Below are 21,009 nucleotides of genomic sequence, written 5' to 3'. Positions count from 1 at the left end.
GGCTCGATCGCAGGACCCTGGGATCATGACCTGAGCTGAAGGCAGACACTTAATGACTGAGCCACCCAGGTGCCCCTAGTTTAAATATTTTATTTATATACTCTTGTTTATTTTATATTTTTAAAAATTTTATACTGTTTTAAGACCAGCATCTGTACATTTTATTATATCTCTTTAGTCCTTTAATCTAGAACAGTTCTAACATGATATTTTATAATGATAGTCACTGAAAAATTATAAGGGGGAATACTTTATGATGATAGTTGTACCCTTCATCTTGTTAGGATGGTTGGTTGTTGTAGCAGCTGCCACAGGACATTTGCTCAGACCTCCTTGACACAGAAACCCTATGGTGGAGAGTGTGGTCAGCTGACAGCCTTTAGTTGCTGTACATTCAGGTTTCACCTCAGCTTTCACTCAGAGGTCTTACTCTCTCTTCCCTGGTTTCTTCTAGCCGATTTCTTACACATCTACTTCTGTCCTGGCGACTTTTGGAGGTCCTGAAATGATTAAAAAAAAAAAAAAAAAAGTGGTGCAAGAAATGTGGAAAATTCTCTTTGCACTCATTATGATTTCTCTCTTTCTTATGCACACACAGACATACGTGTATATACACATATGCATATATATATCGGTAATATATGGAAATGAATGGAAAGCAATAGCATTCTATTGTATTTACTGTATTTAACATTTTCCATTTTATTGTCATGCAGCACTAAAGTAATGCATAATGGTTTAATAAATTATTCTGAAATGTGGGGATTATGGCTGCTCCTTGCCAAGGGGTTCTCTGTGTATTTTCACTCCACAATTACAAACCACTAATAAACAGTAAATAGTTCAGAATAAAATACTGAACGGTAGCACTTACTCTCATCAGGGTAATGCCATTTTTAATCGTCGAACTAGGGCTCTGTTTATTTTAAAATATGTTGATGAGAACAAAATTATATGAAGTTATTCATTAAGCTTCAATTTTTGTTATCGAAATACAAAATGTGGGAGATTCAAATGTGCTTTTATTTCCTCATGGGATTCAATTGAACAATTGAATTTACTTTCATTTACTCATTTACCCATTTACTCATTTACTCAAACAATTCATTTTCTCATTTAAAACTACGAGTTTGTACTGAATTCCTGGACAGGGAAAGATTTGCCATCATTGAATACTTGTCTCAATCCTCAGGTTGTTTCATGGAATGAGTAAGTTTGGAAGAGGAAAGAAGAAGTTTTGGAAGCTCAGAGGAAGGGTGTAGGAACTACAACCAGAGAGGCCAGAGAAAGCATCCAGCTTTGCTGCTGTACTATTTTGCTCTTTCGGTACCACCTCAACACCCAAGGGCCCAGTAAATATGTGCATCCTGGATTATACAAAAAAACAAACCTGCCCCAGGCCTTCCCTTCAGGCCAAACTGGAAGCGGGATCCCAGGCCACTTCCCCACCAGTGCTCCGCCATGGACAGTCCTGTTTCCACTTTATAAAGATGGTGGGGTGGGATTGCTGCAACCTTTGGACTAACGACTATCTAAAACATTGCCTAAAAGAAGATTTCTGTCGACGTGGAGCAGAATACATCTATTACCCACTGTCTGAGACACTTCAGCAACGCAGAAACACTGTGTAGCGAACAGACCTGTTATTGTCAAATGTGCTGGAGGAAATAAGAGGCCCAGAAAAGGATGAGAGTGAAAAAGCTGCCCATGATTTTGGCCCTGCACCTAAAGCGGTTCAAGTACATGGAGCAGCTCCACAGGTACACCAAGCTGTCTCACCAGGTGGTCTTCATCCTGGAACTCTCCCTCTTCAGCCCTTCTGGTGATGCCGTGAACATGGACCGCATGTACGACTTGGTGGATGAGGTGGTTCACTGTGGCAGTGGTCCTAATCACGGGCATTGTATTACTATTGTGAAGAGTCATGGCTTTGGGCTTTGGTTTGATGATGACGTTGTAGAGAAAAGAGATGTCCAAGCTATTGAGGAACTCTATGGCCTGGCATCAGATATATCAAAAAATTCAGAATCTGCATATATTTTATTCTAGGAGTCAAGAGAATAACTTAAAGAACTGTGGGACTAAATCAAATGGGGGGAACATTCAAAGCACTCTTACATGGTTCCCCTACAGACTTTCCTCCCCAGCAGCCCTCCAGGGGTAGGACCCCAAGTTGGATGGCCTGGCTGTGTTAGACTTTCTCTCCCTTTGGTTTTTTTACATGTGACACTACTTGTGGTTTTATTTTAGTCTGAGGTAGAGTTATCTGCAATCAGATTGTAGTAAGATTTATATGAGTAACAGTTGCTAATTTTAGGATTTGGTAAATGCTCCACCACTGGCTGTGTTGGCTGAATCAGAGTGACATTTCCTGCAAATGTCTACAGTCTGTTTTGTGTCTCTGCAGAATGAACACCCTAAATACCTTCCCGGATGGCATTTCAATGCATTCCTTTAACTTGTCCCTGGAAGCACTCACTCCTACCCAATTTTAGCTGTTCTGCCTCTTTTCTGAGAAAAGGACAGAAGAATTGGGTAAATGTTCACCTTTTAGGGCTGCAACTACAGCTTTAAGTTTGTGCAAGTGAAAACGTTTAAAAATGAGTAACTTCAATACTAAAACCATCCTTCATGTGGAACAGGGTGAAGAGAAGCTGTTTCTGGTGGTTAGCGCCTGCCCTGCCTGTCCTCACCTCACCTTCAGAAACCCTGGGACTAAGAAGGTAGGAAGCTCAGGGCAGGCAAAGCCAAGAGGAGGAAGTTTTAGTGGACAGTGTAAAGTTACTTTTCTTATCTTTCTACCAAAACCATGGGTCAGGAAAATAACCCTATGCTCTTTGTTTTCAGTGACCGTCTACTTCGGTGAGGTCCTGTGAGTTGTATCTATCATGTATTAGGCACTGCTAAGTTTTCCTGGGTGTCATTCCAAACCTGCTGGGGTTTTGCAGTCTGTGGTCACAGGGCTGAGACACTGTGGTGACTGTTCCTGGCCCAGCCTTCCTTAGCGGGTCAGCACCCACATCCTTCTCTACCAGGAAGGACAGAGCACTGCACCTTCACCACCATCGACCATGTTGTACAGCTGTTGGCTTTTTCACACTTCCGACTGTTTACTGAGGATCTGGTGAGCCCTGGGGCTAATATGGAACCTTCCCTAAAGGGATTAATAAAGTTAGCTAGGTATGAAGGTGGGTCAGAGGAAGTGTGAGTGGGTGGGCAGAGGAATGAACAAAATGGTGGTGTTTCTTTGGCTCAGACTCTAGCATGCTTGATAAGACAGTTTTTTGGAAGAACTTCATCTCACTATAGTTACTTTTATCTTTTTCACTTTTGTTATATATGTATTTTTTCGATCATTTGAGAATTGGTACCTTTTATTAAAGCATGAATTTGGAAACAAAACAAAACAAAACAAAACAATAAAACCCAAAACAAAACAAAACCAAAAATATAAACCCACCAAAAATCTAAGGTTGAATTAAGGTAGACAGATCACTGAATAGGATAGAGAATGCACACAGGAGTCTGTACCAAAGAGGAACTTAAGTTTTTCACCATAACTCTGGATTACATATTGGCTGAAGTTTCCAAAATAAAAGCAATACTTCAAGAACAGAGGGTTCTATTTTTGGAAAGGGTCGCATCTTTATAGAAAAAGTGGAATGTGGGTCACCTATTGAATGCCCCAAACTCAATTAACTGTCTTGAAGTTAACACTGAAGTTTGGCCTGGACTGCCAAAGCACAAGTGATGGTTGTTACCCGGTATTAGCTGCTACCAGAACCTTAAGCACTTTTTCTGGCAAACAGTAGCCTTCATAGGTTTGGCCTTGCACTTATAAAGCCATTAATCAAGGGAGAACACATTACTCCAGGCAATTAGTTTTGACAATGGAATAGTAAATAGACCCTAATTAATGACTTTTTGTAATTATTCTTCCCTATGTGGACATTAACTGGTGTTCAGGCATTAATTGTGACATCAACATGATTGCCTATCAGTAAAAAGACCATTTTGCAACTTAATTATGTATTTCAGGGACTCATATATCTTGTGGCTTTCAGAATAATTTTACCCAGACTTTCAGTCTTGAAAAGGACTAAGAAGTCTGAAAGAAGGAGTCTCATTCATTTTCATTTTCTTATGCCATGTCCACCCAGCCTGCCTTGATTCATACCCCCCACTGACAAAGACCCATACAAACACTGTAGGATCATGCTGTGCAGTACAGAAGCTACTAGACACAGGTGGCAGTTTAAATTTCTTAAAATTAAATAAAAGTAGAAATTTAAGATTTAGTCAGACTAGCCACATTTTACATGCTCAATAGCCATGTGTGGCTAGTGGCTAACTCCTGTATTGAAAGTACAGACAGAAAGCATTTTCATTATCATAGAAAGTTCTAGAGGCCTGCATAGCATATAGAGAAAGCTTCATGAGGGCTAAGTTTTGTCTGTTTTGTTCACTGAGGCATTCCTCAAGTCTAGAATATTACCAGCCACAGAGTAGGAGTTCAGGAACTATTTGATTAATTGAATGACTGCCTTCTTTCTCTTATTTTCTCCTCATTTGTTTTGGGATTACCTAGAGACACAAACTTCAGAAATACCAGGAGACAGCTAAGGAGTACTGTCTGACAGGGATAAGAATGAACAATGGAGGTACTTACTCATTTGAGCTCTCCTCTCTATCTAAAGTACCAGAGAGAGTGCACTAATTAGGTTTGATAAAATGAGTGCTTCCAGAAGAGGATAGTATGCATTATTTTACCAATTATGACAGATTCATGAGAGTAAAAGGGCAAAATATAGACTACAAAAAAAAAAAAGTCAGCAGGAATTTTGTTCAATTATATCAGATTACAATAATTTTCCGCTTTTTTGGGAAATATATTTGACATATAATACTGCCTAAAGTTAAGGTGCACAATGTATTAATTTAAACATTTATGTATTGTAAGATGGTTGCCATTGTAGTGATAATTAGCATCTCTACCACATTATATCAGAGAACAATTATTTTATCACACCATGGAAACATTCTTGAAAAAACAAACTACTTAAAAAAGGATAAGTTGATAATTAGACAGTGAGGGGAATAAAATTGACCAGAATAAGACAGGACCTGCCAGAAATGAAGTCCTAGACTGGTATATTTCATACACCACACACGGTGTGCGCACGCATGCGTACGCGTGCGCACACACACACACACACACGCACACAAAGATTTTATTGGAAAAAGTTTTAATAAGTTGTTTGATCCCTTATACTTAAATGTCAGTTGAGAATTATAATAGTAATAGTAACCATACGTATAATAACAGGAATAGTGGAGGAAGCCGAACATATCTGTAATGGCATTTTGCAGATATTAATTGTCAAAATCTAATACATACATACAACAATGAAGTGAAATGGAAGTTTAAGTGAATTGCAAAAAATGAAGGTGAGATTTATAAAATGATAAAATAAGTGAGTTACCAGTTCTCCTATTCCAATTAGTGTTCAAGAGTAGGATTAACAATTTTTTAATAATGTCCTTAGGAGTAAAATTATTTAGAAATATTATGATCTCTATCAATCAATCAATACTATGTTTTTACTTCAGAGAAAGTTCAAGTCAGATTTATTTTTTCTATACCACATAAAATTTGGGTAATATTAGTAGGTGACAGACTAACATACAAAACAATGTCTAAATATTAACCAGACAAAATTCAAATGGATAACATTCAAGAAAGGGATTCTCCCAGTTGTGGCTTAAGGAAATGTTTAGCTCTGACTTAATACCAAAGTACAATAGTCCAAAGCTTAGAAGCAGGAGTTAATCAGCACAAATGATCTTAGCTTAGAAGCGGACTGCACTAGAAACATACATTTTCTCTTAATCCTCTGGTTGGGCTGCTTCCATTTCTCTGTTTACTTAATTAATCAAAGAGTTATTAAATGCCTATTTGGTTCCAGAGGCTGCACTATGTACTGGAGACCCAACATTGTACAAGTTGAATATATGATCTCTCTCCTCAAGGAGCTTGAACTCTATTGAGGAAGATAGATAATTCAGCATATTATTAAGGTAATTGTACTGCTATTTCAAAGGTGGATTGGTATGGTCTGAGTGGATGAGTGGGATGGTTGGAGTTATGATTAAGATGATGAGAACTTATTGCTTATGTAAAATGTTTACCTGTGCATCAGAATTTGCTTAATGGTTTCTAAGCACTAATTATTTACATTACACAATCTAATTTATAATGGAGGCCAAGGTGCCATCTATTAAATGTGACATTGAAAAATAAAAATTGGTTCTCAAATGTTTATATTTGAGTATTTTGAGAAGATAATAAAAATATTCCCTTAAATCCTAAAAATAAAAATGGAGTTACATCTTTCAATCATATGTTAGATATATAATGAAAAATTAACTTGCATTCCATAAGTCTGCTAATTTTTAATATTTAAGAAAAAATCCTGAGAATTTTTGCCCCAAACAGAAAACATTAGAAGTTAAACTTATTTTTATTGCATATTAACTTAATTTAAAGTTTCTCATGCTACAATTGACTTAAGTTAATCTTCAATTTTTATAGTGTTTGGTCAGTATAGCATAACTGCAGAATTCACTTATATTCTAAAAATGTCCCAGTGGACTTTCAGGTGAGCAGAAACCTGGAAAGCTCACCTTGCCCTCCACAGCATTGCCTCTTAAAGCTCTTCCCAATTAATAAACCCAACATTTAACTGTAGGAGCATACTAATGTTGTAACACATTAGGCAAGAACTACCCACTCTGTTTAAATTAAGAACTGACCTACACCCTTTCCCAGGGTTGAGCCTAACCACTGGGAAAAAGTAATTTCACTGTTAAACCTTTGCAGACCTAATTAGCTCCTTATTCTAGCCAATGCCAGTGTCTCCCTACCCAGAGACAAACAGTTTTAGAATCATAAGAGTTGGTACTTCATAGCAAAAGAAGAAAAAAAAAAAAAAAACAACTCTGTGAAATTCTTTGTGAATAATCCTAGGAGAAATTTAACTTTATCGGAACTGTATTAATAATTATACGTGATACCTCAGTAGGCCAATAAAACAAATCCTTCAGGGTATTTTTGTTGTTGTTTTGTTTTTGCCCTAAATATTTAGAGAATTTAGGAAAAATTTATTTTCTGTAGTTAAATTACTCAACACGCGGAACAAGTTTTGACCTCTGTTATTTTGACTAATTCAAAATATCTGTGACTTCAACAACTCAGTGTACGTGAGGGGACAAAATATCCTGATTTCTGAATCATCTAGTAGACATTTGATTTGCATTTAAAAAATTTTGCCTTGTATCCCATTAATTACTTTAATTTTCCCACCCACTTTATACATGAGTTATCTGAAAATTCTAGTTCTTATGAATTTAATATTTCAGGGAAAAGTAGATATCTGTTTATGTTGCTTCCCACAGAGCTCACTTTCTCCAGGCTATTTCATGAAACCTGCTTTTGAGTACTGTGAAAATTCTGTGAAGTAATTTATCCTAAACTCTGGTATCCTTACAGTACAGGCATACCTCAGAGATATTGTGGGTTTAGTTCCAGACCATTGCAATAAAGCAATTATCATAATAAAGCAAAATCACAATAAAGCAAGTCAAATGAATTCCTTGGTTTTCCAGTGCCAATAAAAAGTACGTTTACATTATAATGCAGTTTCTTCTGTGTGTACTGGCATTATGTCTAAAAAGAAAATGTACATTCCTTAATTAAAAATTACTTTTTATAAAAATGTGAATCAGCATCTGAGCTTTCGGTGAGTCATCATCACTGATCACAGATCAGTATAATAAACATCATGAAAAAGTTTGAAATATTGTGAGAATTACCAGAGTGTGACACAGACATGAAATGAGCAAATTCAGTTGGAAAAATGGCACCAATAGACTTGCTCAACACAAGGTTGCCACAAACCTTCAATTTATAAAAACAAATGCAATATCTACGAAGTGCAATAAAGTGAAACACAATAAAATGAAGTATGGCTGTATATACTATTACATTGCCTAAATCAAGTCAGGTCACAGGATGCATTTCAGGCTGGTGACTATAGGTAGAAAATTGAATATTAGATGGTTGGGGATTGAGGTGGTATCATTCAAATTTATTTTCTCTCTCAAATTTCACTTGCTCTAAAGACTAGCAAAGGCTCTCCTGGAACCATGCCTCTGTCATCTCCTTGATAATTATTTGCTTTTGCAACTAAATATTTACTGATTTTTTTAGTTCTTCTGCCAGAGAACTTCAACATATATTTAGTGTGATATTTAATTTTTGTCAGTTCCCTACTACCCAATACATTGTAAGCTCTATTAATAAGAAGATTTTAATGAAATTGATTCATCTCACTTCAGATCAGTTCAAGAGATCACTGAAGTGCCTACTGTATACGAGGTATTAAGATACCGTATCCTTATAGCTCCAGCAATGTGTTATTATAGAAATTCAGAAGTCATCACTGAATGAGTAAATTGAATTGAGGTCATTAATATAGCAAAGATTTTTACATAATACATTCAGTGTTTATAATAGCTAAAATTAATATCATTATTTTTAATTGTTGGAGTTTTTAGTGTAGCAACAAAAGTAAATTAAAATGATCAAAATTGTTCTACACACAAGGCCAGATTATCTTCCCTTTCCCTACCTAAATTAGCACCTTTTATTCTGCTATGGGATGAGAAGAGTTAGATATGGTTTCCAGCAGAGCCATTAAAGTTTGAATTCCTCCTCTTCTCAAAGTTTCCAAGAATACATGAATGGTTGTGTATGGCCTATAGTCCTTCTTGGGGATAGACAGACCTCAACTGTGATTATCTTCCCCTTTAAAGCAGCTAAATCGAAGCAGAGCCACAGGGAGGAATCAGAAGATACTTAGGGAGAGAACAGCTCTGCCCTCATAAGCAAGCCTCTGAATTCATTTTGTTTTGGTGGTTGAACAAGGAGCATTTTGTTTTTGTGGCTGAGCAAGGAGCCCAATGCAGGACTTGATGCAGGACTCAATCCCAGGACCCTGGGATCATGACCTGAGCTAAAGGCAGATGTTTAACCAACTGAGCCACCCAGGTGTCTCCCAAGACACCCTGTCAAGCCTGCTTCTTATAACTCAGTTTCTGAACTTTAGGATTAGGACAGTGAGAGATATACACCTCAATCTCCTTACCCTCAACTTAGACCAGAGCATTCGTAGCCAGATCACAGAGAGTCTTCTTGGACACCTGCAGCTGCCACTGGGGCCCTTTTATTTCCTTATCCAGTAAACCATGTCTGCTAGCATTTTGTCCTTACTGCAAAATTGTGAAGAACTAAGAAAGCTCTGAGATTTTAACCTACTAACAAGCTAATAAGTTAGCCTGTTCCAATTTTATCAGTGCCGACGGAAGACAAAATCTTAGGTCAGGGATAAAGGACTTTATATCTCAAGTCAGGCAAGCAACATGTGCATCGGCACATTTCTGTCATTTTCTCTTGCCTCCAAGTTCTTTGAAGGTGATGTAAATGGCTCAGCTAGATACTTGTACATGCAGTGGGTTTGTGTTACAGGATGGGACTATTGAACTTCAGGAGCCCTGTGATTCGGAAACCCAAATCTTTTATGATGGCATAAACATGACCCTTCTTTCCTCTAAAGGAGACACCATGTCTAACTTCTAAGAGTGTTCACTATAGAAATGTCATTGAAAATATAGTCTGGGACAAAGGATAGAGAGAGGTAGGATCCAAATTTTAAAAAATTTCTTGAAATTTGTATTATATAAATGTATTATGGGGGTGCCTGGGAGGATCAGTCGGTTAAGCGACTGCCTTCAGCTCAGGTCATGATCCTGGAGTCCTGGGATCGAGTACTACATTGGGCTCTCTGCTTAGCAGGGAGTCTGCTGCTTCCCCCTCTGACCCTCCCCTTCTCATGCTATCTCTCTCACCCTCTGTCTCTCAAATAAATAAATAAAATCTTTAAATAAATAAATATATTATGTACTTAAAAAATAAAAGTTGAAAACCTCATGTGAAATCAATATTAATTTAAAGCAGTTCCTCATTTTGGTTTTGAAGATTCTTCTGCAAAAGTTTATGTTTCAGAAATATGGTCCCTAATTGAACAGAATAATGTTCCTCAATTCACATTCCAGAAAGATATATTTACTTTGCCACTTTTCTTATATCTTAACATATCAGGAAAGAACCTACTGTATTCTAAAACTACTGTGATAAAAATACACTTGCATAATGAGATTTAAAGGTAAACCTACCTGTAAATATTTTGCATATATATATATATATATTATCTATGCTTTAATTTTGTAGTGAACTGTATTCATTTTTATGTTTAATGTAGGTTTACCCATCACATATTAGTGTTTTAACTGTCTCTACATGTCCTAGAAAATTTTCCTTACTGATATTGTTGTAGAGAGGTGGTTTAATCTCATGTGCCCTAACTCAGAATGAAAGTAATATTTTAGCATGCAGAATTGGGCCACTAAAGAAAATACATCTTTTATAGAATATTTCATTAGTCAAGCTTAGTCCTGTCTAGGCTTGTTGCTCATTATATTGTATTTTCTCATATATTTTATTTAGGAAGCAGTGAAAATTTTGCTTCAGGTACAAAAAAAGAAAATGTACATAAGGAAAAGTAGTATTGTTAGAATATGAAATATTTACAGTGGCACCTAAAAGTTACGTGACTTCCTATCACGAATAGGATCTATACACCTACCTCAATGCTAATATGTATTAGAATGATGAAAGTTGCATGAATCATAGTATAATTGGATAATCTGTCTTTTTGTCCCTATTCTATTGTATTAAAAGAGGGGCTTTTTGCTAATGCTTTAACAATTCTCCTACAGAGCCTAGGACAATGCTTGATTAGATTTGTCAAATAATCATACCTGAGGCATAGTCACTACTAAGATTAAGGTAAATAGTTATATATGCAGTTAATCTAATAGGCTGTAGGACTGAAAATCAAATATAGCAAAGATTCTATATAAAATCATATTAACTTAAGAAATAGTGAAAGTGGAATTATTGAAGTAGCAGTTACATTTCTATATTCTTTTTTTTAAAAGATTTTATTTATTATTTATTTGACAGAAATCACCAGTAGACAGAGAGACAGGCAGAGAGAGAGAGAGAGGGAAGCAGGCTCCCTGCTCAGCAGAGAGCCCGATGTGGGGCTCCATCTCAGGACCCTGAGATCATGACCTGAGCTGAAGGCAGAGGTTTAACCCACTGACCCATCCAGGTGCCCCACATTTCTATATTCTTATATAATTTTCATGACTAAATTATTTTGAGAAAAAATTAGAAGATTTGTAGGAAAATATGTTTTTATTTTTTAATTATCCTGTTTATACAAAACTTTTTTTCTTTGTCAAGGATATATGTGTTTATTCAATAATATAAAACACAAAATAACTTCCTTTAAGGATATTGTCTCAGTTTTTACCTAAAATTGTGATATTTATTGTAATTATGAAGAACACTAAGGAATGATACTTTTTTTTTTTAAGATTTTTATTTATTTATTTGACAGAGAGAGATCACAAGTAGGCAGAGAGGCAGGCAGAGAGAGAGAGAGGAAAGCAGGCTCCCTGCTGATTAGAAAGCCTGATGCGGGACTTGATCCCAGGACCCTGAGATCATGACCTGAGCCGAAGGCAGCGGCTTAACCCACTGAGCCACCCAGGCGCCCAGGAATGATACTTCTTGAAGAAAATAAAATCATCCCCGAATTAATTTTGAGTTAAATACCACTTTTCATAGTAAAAAGTTAGCATATGTTATGCCCTTTTGTTTAGATGAATGTAACTTTATAACTAAAAATTAGAACCACGAGATAAAAGGAGAATAAAATCTATCAATGTCTACTTCTTTCACAAATAAACCATGCCAGTGAACTATTATGCATTTATGTTTTAAAGCAATCTCTAAAAGAGAGTATATCTTAAAACTGCAATCCTGATTTTATAAAGATAAAATATGTATCATACTTAATGTAATATAAATGTGTAAGTCTGTGCATGATTCAGGAATTATCCCTTCTAAACATTTGGTTTAGGGCAAAGAGATGTGGGATGTGATGGTTTCCTGGATTGAAAAAATGCAGGGGGAATTATTTAATTAAGCAAAGAAATTGCTTCAAGCAAGGCTAGCTTTTAGGGCTCTCACCATGTCTTGAAAACCCAAGTTTTCTTTTCTTTTTTTTTTTTTTAAAGATTTTATTTATTTATTTGACAGAGAGAGAGATCACAAGTAAGCAGAGCAGCAGGCAGAGAGAGAGGGGCAAGCAGGCTCCCCGCTGAGAAGAGAGCCTGATGCGGTGGTCAATCCCAGGACCCTGAGATCATGACCTGAGCTGAAGGCAGAGGCTTAACCCACTGAGCCACCCAGGCGCCCCAACCCAAGTTTTCTTTTCCTCATCTTTTCTCACTCTCTTTTCTCTGCGTGCCTCCTTGCTGTCATTGGACTGGACAGGTGTGCATATTTTGCCACCTGAAGCTATACTTCTTTGGCAAATTGATCATTTTATGCTGATTATATTTAAGAAAGTACAGACACAAGACAGCTCTGTAAATCAAGTGGGAGTTATCCTTCTGTAAAAGATACATACATGTATAAGGGGGATCTCCATTTAGAAGGGTGTCTCCTCAGAGATGTATAGGGGGCAGGGGTGGGAAGGACTTTAAATTTCTAAAAACTTATCAATGGAAAAGATATAGACTTACATCTACATAAAAACCTTACTCTTATTTCCTATGCTTTTCCTGGTAACCTGCCGTAACTGACTCCTCGCTCCTTACTCTTCCTCTCCTTCTTGCCAATATCTTCTTTTGTCTTTATCTGAAGATGGTATTTAAAGTGATGGCTTCAGCCATTTTGAGGAGTTAATAAGTTTTCCTGGGTCTCTCCCATGTATGTGGGAGACATGCATGTATTAAAGTTTTGTTTGATTTTCTTCTGTTGATCTGTCTCCTGTCAGTTTGGGTCTTAGACCACTCAGAAGAACCTTGGTGGATAGAGAAAAATGTTTGCCATCCAACAGAATTAACCAAGCTTTTTCCATATTTTATCCCTTACAACTTCAGGCATAAATTCACAGAACTCCCAAGCACAGGAGAAAAAGAAATCCTTTCCTCCAGATTACCCAACTACAATCCAACAGATATGTCTGATTAGACTGACTTGAGTCATGTGACCGTCACTGACCTGTTGTCAGAAGAGTGGAACATAGGGTCTGCAAAGGAGGCCTTTCTCAGTTAAGATGGGGGGAGGAAGGGTGTGTGTAACATTTAAATCAAGGTGAAGGGAGAGTTGGGAATATATAATTCCCTGAGGAAAATATAGGTTCATCCACAAGGTGAACGGGAAATGGTACTTGAATTACAAAAACTCAAATGTCTACTCTAATTTGTTTCTAAAATAGGAAGTTTAATGTGTAAGAAATTGGAGAAAGCCATCATTGATGGGAGAAAGTGATGAGAAAATATGATACAAAAAATCCTGTGGTGCTTTTAGGTGACAGGGAGTATCAAATCAAACTGGATCTGAGAATTTCTTTTCTGAGAACAAGGATCAGAGTGGCAGAAAATTGGATCAAAGCTAGTTTAAGGAAGGACTGGAAAGCTTTCACTCATCATTATAGAGACGATTTGAGCACTTCTGTGTGTAAAAGTAAAAATAGGGATACTATTATTAATTGTGCAAAGGAGGGCAAGACTTTCCTTCTACCCTAGGTTCTGTAGCTGAGTCTATGAAATAAACTGACAGCAGGCATTAATATTAATAAGAAAAAAAGTATATAATTTTTTTAATATTACATGCATGAGGCATCACAAGGGGAAAAAAAACCAATATAGCAAAATCACAAGAAAGGCTGTGAGATTTAAGGCTTATATATTGCCTTAATAGAGGATGGGGTAACTTAGGGGAGTGTAAATTATTTTTAGGAATGATGAATGGGCCCTTAGAAGAATAGATGGAGAGTAGATAATTTGTGACAATTTGTGTGAGTATGGTGTTGACTTCTTTGTCTCTTCTCCTGTAATAAGAGTCAAACTTCCTGGTTGATGAAACACTTTGGGAGGGGGTTTATGACAATTAATTTCCATTTGGAGGATCCTTCTTTAAGCAGATAAAGGGAGTTTAGAGAAAGCCTCTCCTTGCATTTGTTGTTTTTCAAGTGCCTTCAGATCAAAATAATCAGTATATCAAAGCATCAGAGTTTGAGGTGGCATGTCCTGAATTTCGTCAATTGGCAGTAGAAAATTTTGTAAAGTATATAAGAAGAAACCTTTGATTTCATTAAATGGATATATGAATGTGTATGTGATGGCAGGCTGGGTAAAGTGATTTATCCATACCTGAGATATTAATAACTCTAAGTGTCTTCATTTCTGGTGTTACTCTGTATAACACATTGAGATAGTCTCAAGGCACTATAACTAATATTGCCTGCCTTTTCCCCTCCCATTGTAATCTTCTTTAGGGGACTATGCCTTTCTTAGTTTAAAAGTAAGATGGAGTTCCAAAAAATGCTTATGTAATTATTTTAAGATTATTCTTCCTCAGGACTACAAACAGTGAAATTGCTTCGGTTGACTAATGGCTATAATTTTGGTAGTGTCTGAATGAGGAAGTAAGTGGAGGATAGTAACACTGTATCCATCTACAAACCTTTGTAGATGTTGTAGAATATTTTTTAAGTTATTAAAGTTGTGAGGATGCTAACTGGGTACCACCATGAAGACGATATTTTTTTAATATATATATATATATGATACACACAACACATCACATACACATAAATCTAATGGCATTTGGAGTTCTAAATGTGAGCTTATGAGTCGAGTGTTTAGGGCAATAATCAATGGAGAAAACTTGCATTGAAACAGCTATATCAAAATATAGTGAAGCAGACCATACACCATGCCCCTGTTCATGTTTTGATTTTGTAGGTACCTAAATATAATGTAAATTTTAAGCTACAAATAAAATATGTTAGCAACGAAAAGTGCTATTGTCTTGCATGCATTCCTGAGTATGCCCTGGGTCAAAAACTTATTTCTAATTAATTACCATATAGAAAATAATAAGTGCTTCAACACTTCTTGCCCCAGACCTTAGCTCTATTAGCATGATGAAACCCAGATGGATTTGGCTCAGGTCATGATCCCAGGGTCCTGGGATGGAGTTCTGCATCAGGCTCCCTGCTCAGTGGGATGCCTGCTTCTCCCTCTGCCTCTGCCTCTCTCTCGCTCATGAATAAATAAATAAAATCTTAAAAAAAAAAGACAGAAACTCATATGGAAAAATCTTCTACACAAGTGGCCAGTACTTCATTGATAAGGGATAAAAATAGATGTTTTTTCCCAATTTGCATGCATACGCATGCATATAAATATATACATGTATGTACACATAGGTACATATGTATGCACATTTATATATATATATGTAGTACGTGTGTGTATACATATTTTTTTTTCCCAAAAATATATACAGAGAGATTCCTGAAAGAAGGGGAACACCTTTATTCCTTTGATGGAAAGGTCCTTTGATCTCATACTAACTTTTTGGAATGTAAATACATATTTCCAAGGACTAAACAAATGCCTACTTTCTCTGGCTTTTATGATCTAGAGATCTCTCTCAGCTCTGTACTTCATTCTTTGGGAATATAACTGTCTAGGATGACAGCATTCCAGTCTCCTGGCACTTGGGGGAGTTAATGTAAAAACCTAGTCTGGCTTACAATCACTTGACTCTCTTCGGGAGATAAAAGAACACTTATTATCCTTCTAGATCAGAGCAATTGACCCTATAAATGATGGCATTGTCACAGAGAGAAGAAAAGTTTTAGGGGGAAAAAAAAAAACAACAAAATGTTATATTGGTCTGCTTATACTTTTCTTTGTGACTTTATCTGAAATACATATGACCTACGTCAGTGAATTTGTTTGTATTATTAGCTTTCAGAGAAAAGTTAACAGGTTTTTTTTTAAATATTTTCTGGGTAATTGATATTAAAATGAGTTTGACAGTGTTATCTACTGACTTCCTTGCCATACAACTAATATCTGGATACTTAATTCAAGAATTAAAAGAAAGAAGGGAAGACTTGATAATAAATTAAATACAGTATAATATTATAAAGTAGTACATAAAATTTCATTGAAAGGAGCAAGTATGTCAATAAATTTATTACAGTAATATTATAATCAAATTATAAATAACACAAACTCATTATTTTTCAAGGGATAATTTTTCATAACTATTGGATTTTTGGGAGGCCTTTCCTAGCTGTCCCATGAAATAATCTGAAATACAAACTCAGGGCCAAGATTTTGCTCTCCACTGCTCTAATGCTGTTCTTCACTAAAAGAACCAGGATTCTTAGTGGAATAACTGATTCAGTATTTCAGATACAGTATTTCAGATAAAACTCAAGATGAGCCTTGCCAGAAGGAAAATATTTTTTCATGGGTACTGAAGATTGTATTAAGTAGGATCAGATAGAAATTTCAACTTGTAGGGAAGGAAACTAGAGGCCAAGAGGGACAAATTGAACATTAAAACAAAACCAGACTCTTGCTTTTGAGTTAGGTGTAGTTGGTCTTGGCAGGGCAGTGCTTTCTCTGAGAACTACTAAAGAAGCCTGGACATGTTCCAAAAACTGTATTTTTAAAGCCAAGAGCAGTGGAAGCTGTAGGAGGACTAAAGTGAACGAAAGCCCTGGAGAAGGGAGAATTGTTCACATGTGAACTGACAATTGGCTGCTCTTATTTTTCTGTTTAAGCAGTTTGCTGGTGCTGGGCATGGACTGTAGATAGGAGCATGGTGCAAGCCAAAGGCCTCTCCTGGACCAAGATCCAAATCACCAAATATTATAATGGTGATATGAATTGCTAAAATGATAAATTTGGAGACTGGAGGGCTTTTTTTTGTTGTTGTTGTTCTCTTTTTTGTTTGTTTGTCTTATTTTTCCAGCTGAGAATGGAGGGCTTTGAATATATGGTTAATTTTTCATACCAGACATTTTCTGAATCTCAAAGAGTGAGGAAATGACCCAGTATCTCCCAGTGCTTAGGAATAAAGGCCCACCCACCTCAGGGGAAGGAGCCTGAGAACAAGAGAGACTAGATATGATAGAAGGTAAGGTTGAATTGACATTAAGATTTAAAGTTTGTTTTTGCTGGTACACATTTATTTGGGGCCTATTTAGAGTCTGAGAACCCAGGAATAGTCCTGGTCAAAAAACACAGCTGAGGAATAGAGATCCAGGATGTTCTTTGGCCTTCACATGGGGCTGAAAAGACACGTGAGAGACCTCAAACACATACCTTTTTTTTTTTTTTTAATCTCAAGACCTTAACTGAACTTTGAAACTGTGTGAGGTAAAATGTTTAAGAGCTGAACTAAAATCTTCTGAAGGGCAAAACTCAGTATCCTGCAGTCATGCAGTGATGAGATAAAGATCCATAAGATGTCAATTAGAAGCCCAAGAAGAAAAGTAGTGCTTTAGAACAACTGAGCACCAGAAGTTGATGGAGCCTAACTCATAACTAAATCTAAAGAAGGGCATGACATAATGATAAAGAGGAAGATATCAGAATGCTAAATCTATATGTTGTGTGACTATTTTGCCAACTGCAAAGATTTAGAAAATCATAAAAATATGGAACGGTACTCAGGGGAGTATTCTAGGGCTTAAAACATTTGAGCAGAATGAGTATTCAGTTAGAATTAAATGTCATATATTTTTCTAATACCTCACAGTATTCTGAATTTTCAGCCAGTTTTTGTTTTGGCATCCAGAACAACAACGAAAACAACAAAGTAGATGGTAGTGGTAATCTAAAAAAAAAAAAAAAAAAAAAATCTATTTAGAGAATGATAGTAAGAAAACAACATAGGTGACCATGTCTTTTGTAAAATCACATGTAAGCACTACGTAAGTGGCTGGGAAAGTTGGGAAGTAAATATTTATTGATACCACAGAAGAACTAATAAGTTCAGCAATAGAGGGATAGAGAGAGTTTGAAGGGAAAAAGTGGGCATTTTAGGTGAGTTGCTATGGGATACACTCTTGTTGGTGATGTTTATTTGGACTGAAACTATGAACAGAAGAACATCGTGGTGTCACTGAGAGGCCATGGTTGGGGAGCTTAAACCAGGTTTGGGAACAAAATATAGGGGAGGGTTGAGGGATTAGAAGCCTGAAATATACACAAGCTGATAATTAAGAAGGAAATGGAATGAGAAGTAAGAAGTGGTAGCCATGGTTTTGGATTTCAGGGAAACAGAAGTTGAAGCACATTTTCATCAAACCTGAATAAGCAGGGGCACCTGGATGGCTCAGTTGGTTAAGAGACTGCCTTCAGCTCAGGTCATGATCCTGGAGTCCTGCATCGGGCTCCCTGCTGGGTGGGGAGTCTGCTTCTCCCTCTGACCCTCCCCCTTCTCAGGCTCTCTCTCTCTCTCTCAAATAAAAAAAAAAGGAAAGAAAGAAAAAGAAAGCCTAAATAAGCAGTTACTTCAGATAAAAGTAAGGAACTAGTTCATAACATGGTGAGTGTAGCAGCCATGGAAGAGGGTTGCTCCGGGGACTGTTCACTAAGAAAAGGGAAATGCTTAGGTATTCCCAGGATCATTGCACACAGGGTTTGAATTGACATCAAGACCTGAAGTATCATTATGGCCCTCCTCTTAGAATGCAGCTGTGTGGAGGACAGGTGACAAATGGGCAAATCCAGTTCACAATAATAGCTAAAGTCCAGTGGTGCAGTAGCTCTGTGGACCTATCTGGTAGATGTTTACCAATTTTTGAATACATAACTGGGATTGACTTTTCAGCACATGTATACATACATATAAATGTATATTATGAATATGTCTTAGCATATATATATTTATATAGAGATACACATATATATTATTCTAACTTTTCAGAAAAAGAATGAGGCACAGGGAAGCTACCTAATTTTACAGGGCTGGTAAGTGACGGAGCTGGGGATCGAATCCAGGCCTTGTGAGGCTCAGATGTCTGAACAGTCCACCCTTATGATGCTACCTATTCTGAAAGTATAATAGAGTATCTGCTTTTGGGTTCACCAAATTGTGGAGTAAGCACTGAACTTAAACCAGAAACACCCATTTCGTCTCAATTCTAACATGTATTATATAGTAAAATAAATAAATAATATAACAAAGCGAGTCATTCTGCTTTATAAAATTGCAGCGATTTTTTTTCCATCATTCAACACATAGTCTGATTCTGGCAAGTTTATTGTGTTGCTGATATGAGTGCCAACGGCCTCTTGAAGAAAATTGGCTTTTGCAAAATAGTAAGTTTTAAAGCAGTCACATTGCAAACCCCTCCAGCAGAAAGGAGTAAAAATGCTATTACATTTCTTTTGTAATTTCTCTTTGGATCTGTTCTTCTGGAAAAGATGAAATTGAGCCAAATAGTTTTCACTACATTGGAGGTCACAGAAAAGAATCCTTTTTTTAGGGGAAATGCTCCACCGAGACAGCACCCAATGGCATCCAATTAAATTGCTGGAAAGGTTGAGCTGAGTCTGCACGACCACCCCTGTATTGCCACATTGCACCCCCGATGAAGGGAAACAATTTTATGACTCTTCCGACATTATGCTGAGAAGTGAAATAAGTGATGTTTGCTTCATCCATTTAGTTTCTCTAAGGTGAAACGTTCTCTAAGGAGAGGAATTAGAGATTAGAAAAAGAACTCTGAATAGTACCAGCCCTAATGAACATCCTGGCTGGCAGGGGAGACAGAGCCATAAACAAATACATTAAAATAATGTATACAGAGTGCTTTAATAAGATTGTGTACAAGGATGAGAAGCAGTACCGAGGAGGAAATGATTAACTGTCTCTCTTTATATTCTTCCTATTACCTGCAGATTCTCGCAACTCCATCAATAGAAAGACAAAACACATAAAAAGAATGAAAATTTAAGTGGAAAGTTTATTAGCAGCTTCAAAAAAATGTGTACAAATTAACTGGTAATATCTAAATTTGAATGTAGCTTGGTCATTCATTACACTTTATTTCTTCAACCACTGTCTCAAGGATCACTTTTTAAAACTTTCAGTTGTGCAAGAGATACATTCCAACTTACACATTATTATGTAATAATTTTTCATACATTTTTAGGAATATACTTTTATTTCCCAGTGTAAAATGATTTCTCAGGATTACTGCTTAATAAATTTTATTACTTTCTTAATGAGAGGCTTGGAAACTTAAGGGTTGTTGTGTAAACTACGAAAGGATGGAATGGTGCTAAGCAGCATCTTCTATGGTGCCATCTGTAGCTAGGGTGGCCAGGAGGCCATCTGTAATGTGACGGTGGGATTTTATCATGTCTGGTCTGAAGCTTAAAATTACTGAGGCTTGTGAAAAAAAACAGAAGAAGAGGATGAAATGGACATCTTTGCTTTGTTTACTCAGCATCCTGTCTGTGGGGATAACAAAATGGGAGATAATTACCCCTTTCCTTTGAGGGAACTGTGGCTTCTTCACCTCAATTTTATGTTTCTGATCCACTTTCTTTCAGAAAACCCTAACTAAACTGACCCAGTATGGTGCTGCCATTCTTCTGGCAATCTAAATGTACCCTCTTTGTGTCACACACTATTCTGTATTAAGCTCTTCATTGAATTTTCACTTAACTAAATTTTATTTTTTTTTCTTAATGGTTCCCTGATTCCCTCATTGTAATTCAACACACACACACAGAGAAAGAGAGAGAGACACAGACACACAGTCTTCTTCACTCTTTTGTACATAGGCTGAGAACATGACCTGGAGTTTAATAGGTTTTCAAGTATTTACTGAATTAATGGAATGACACATGAAAAAGAATGTTATACAACACACAATCTAATTTCTTCACCTGGAGTTTTCCAAGAATTATTAGTTGGCAGGGAAA

General features: G+C 36.6%; 1 pseudogene; it reads left to right on the top strand.

Annotated features, from left to right (window-relative positions):
- LOC125093990 (ubiquitin carboxyl-terminal hydrolase 46-like) overlaps window positions 1-2,064 on the top strand; it is a 136,674-nt pseudogene extending 134,610 nt beyond the window's left edge.
- The last annotated feature ends 18,945 nt before the right edge of the window (window positions 2,065-21,009 follow it).

The sequence above is a fragment of the Lutra lutra genome, chromosome 1, assembly GCF_902655055.1.
Source record: "Lutra lutra chromosome 1, mLutLut1.2, whole genome shotgun sequence".
Classification (NCBI taxonomy): Eukaryota; Metazoa; Chordata; class Mammalia; order Carnivora; family Mustelidae; genus Lutra; species Lutra lutra.
Note: the sequence above shows the minus strand (reverse complement) of the source record. Positions and strands in the feature narration are given on the sequence as shown.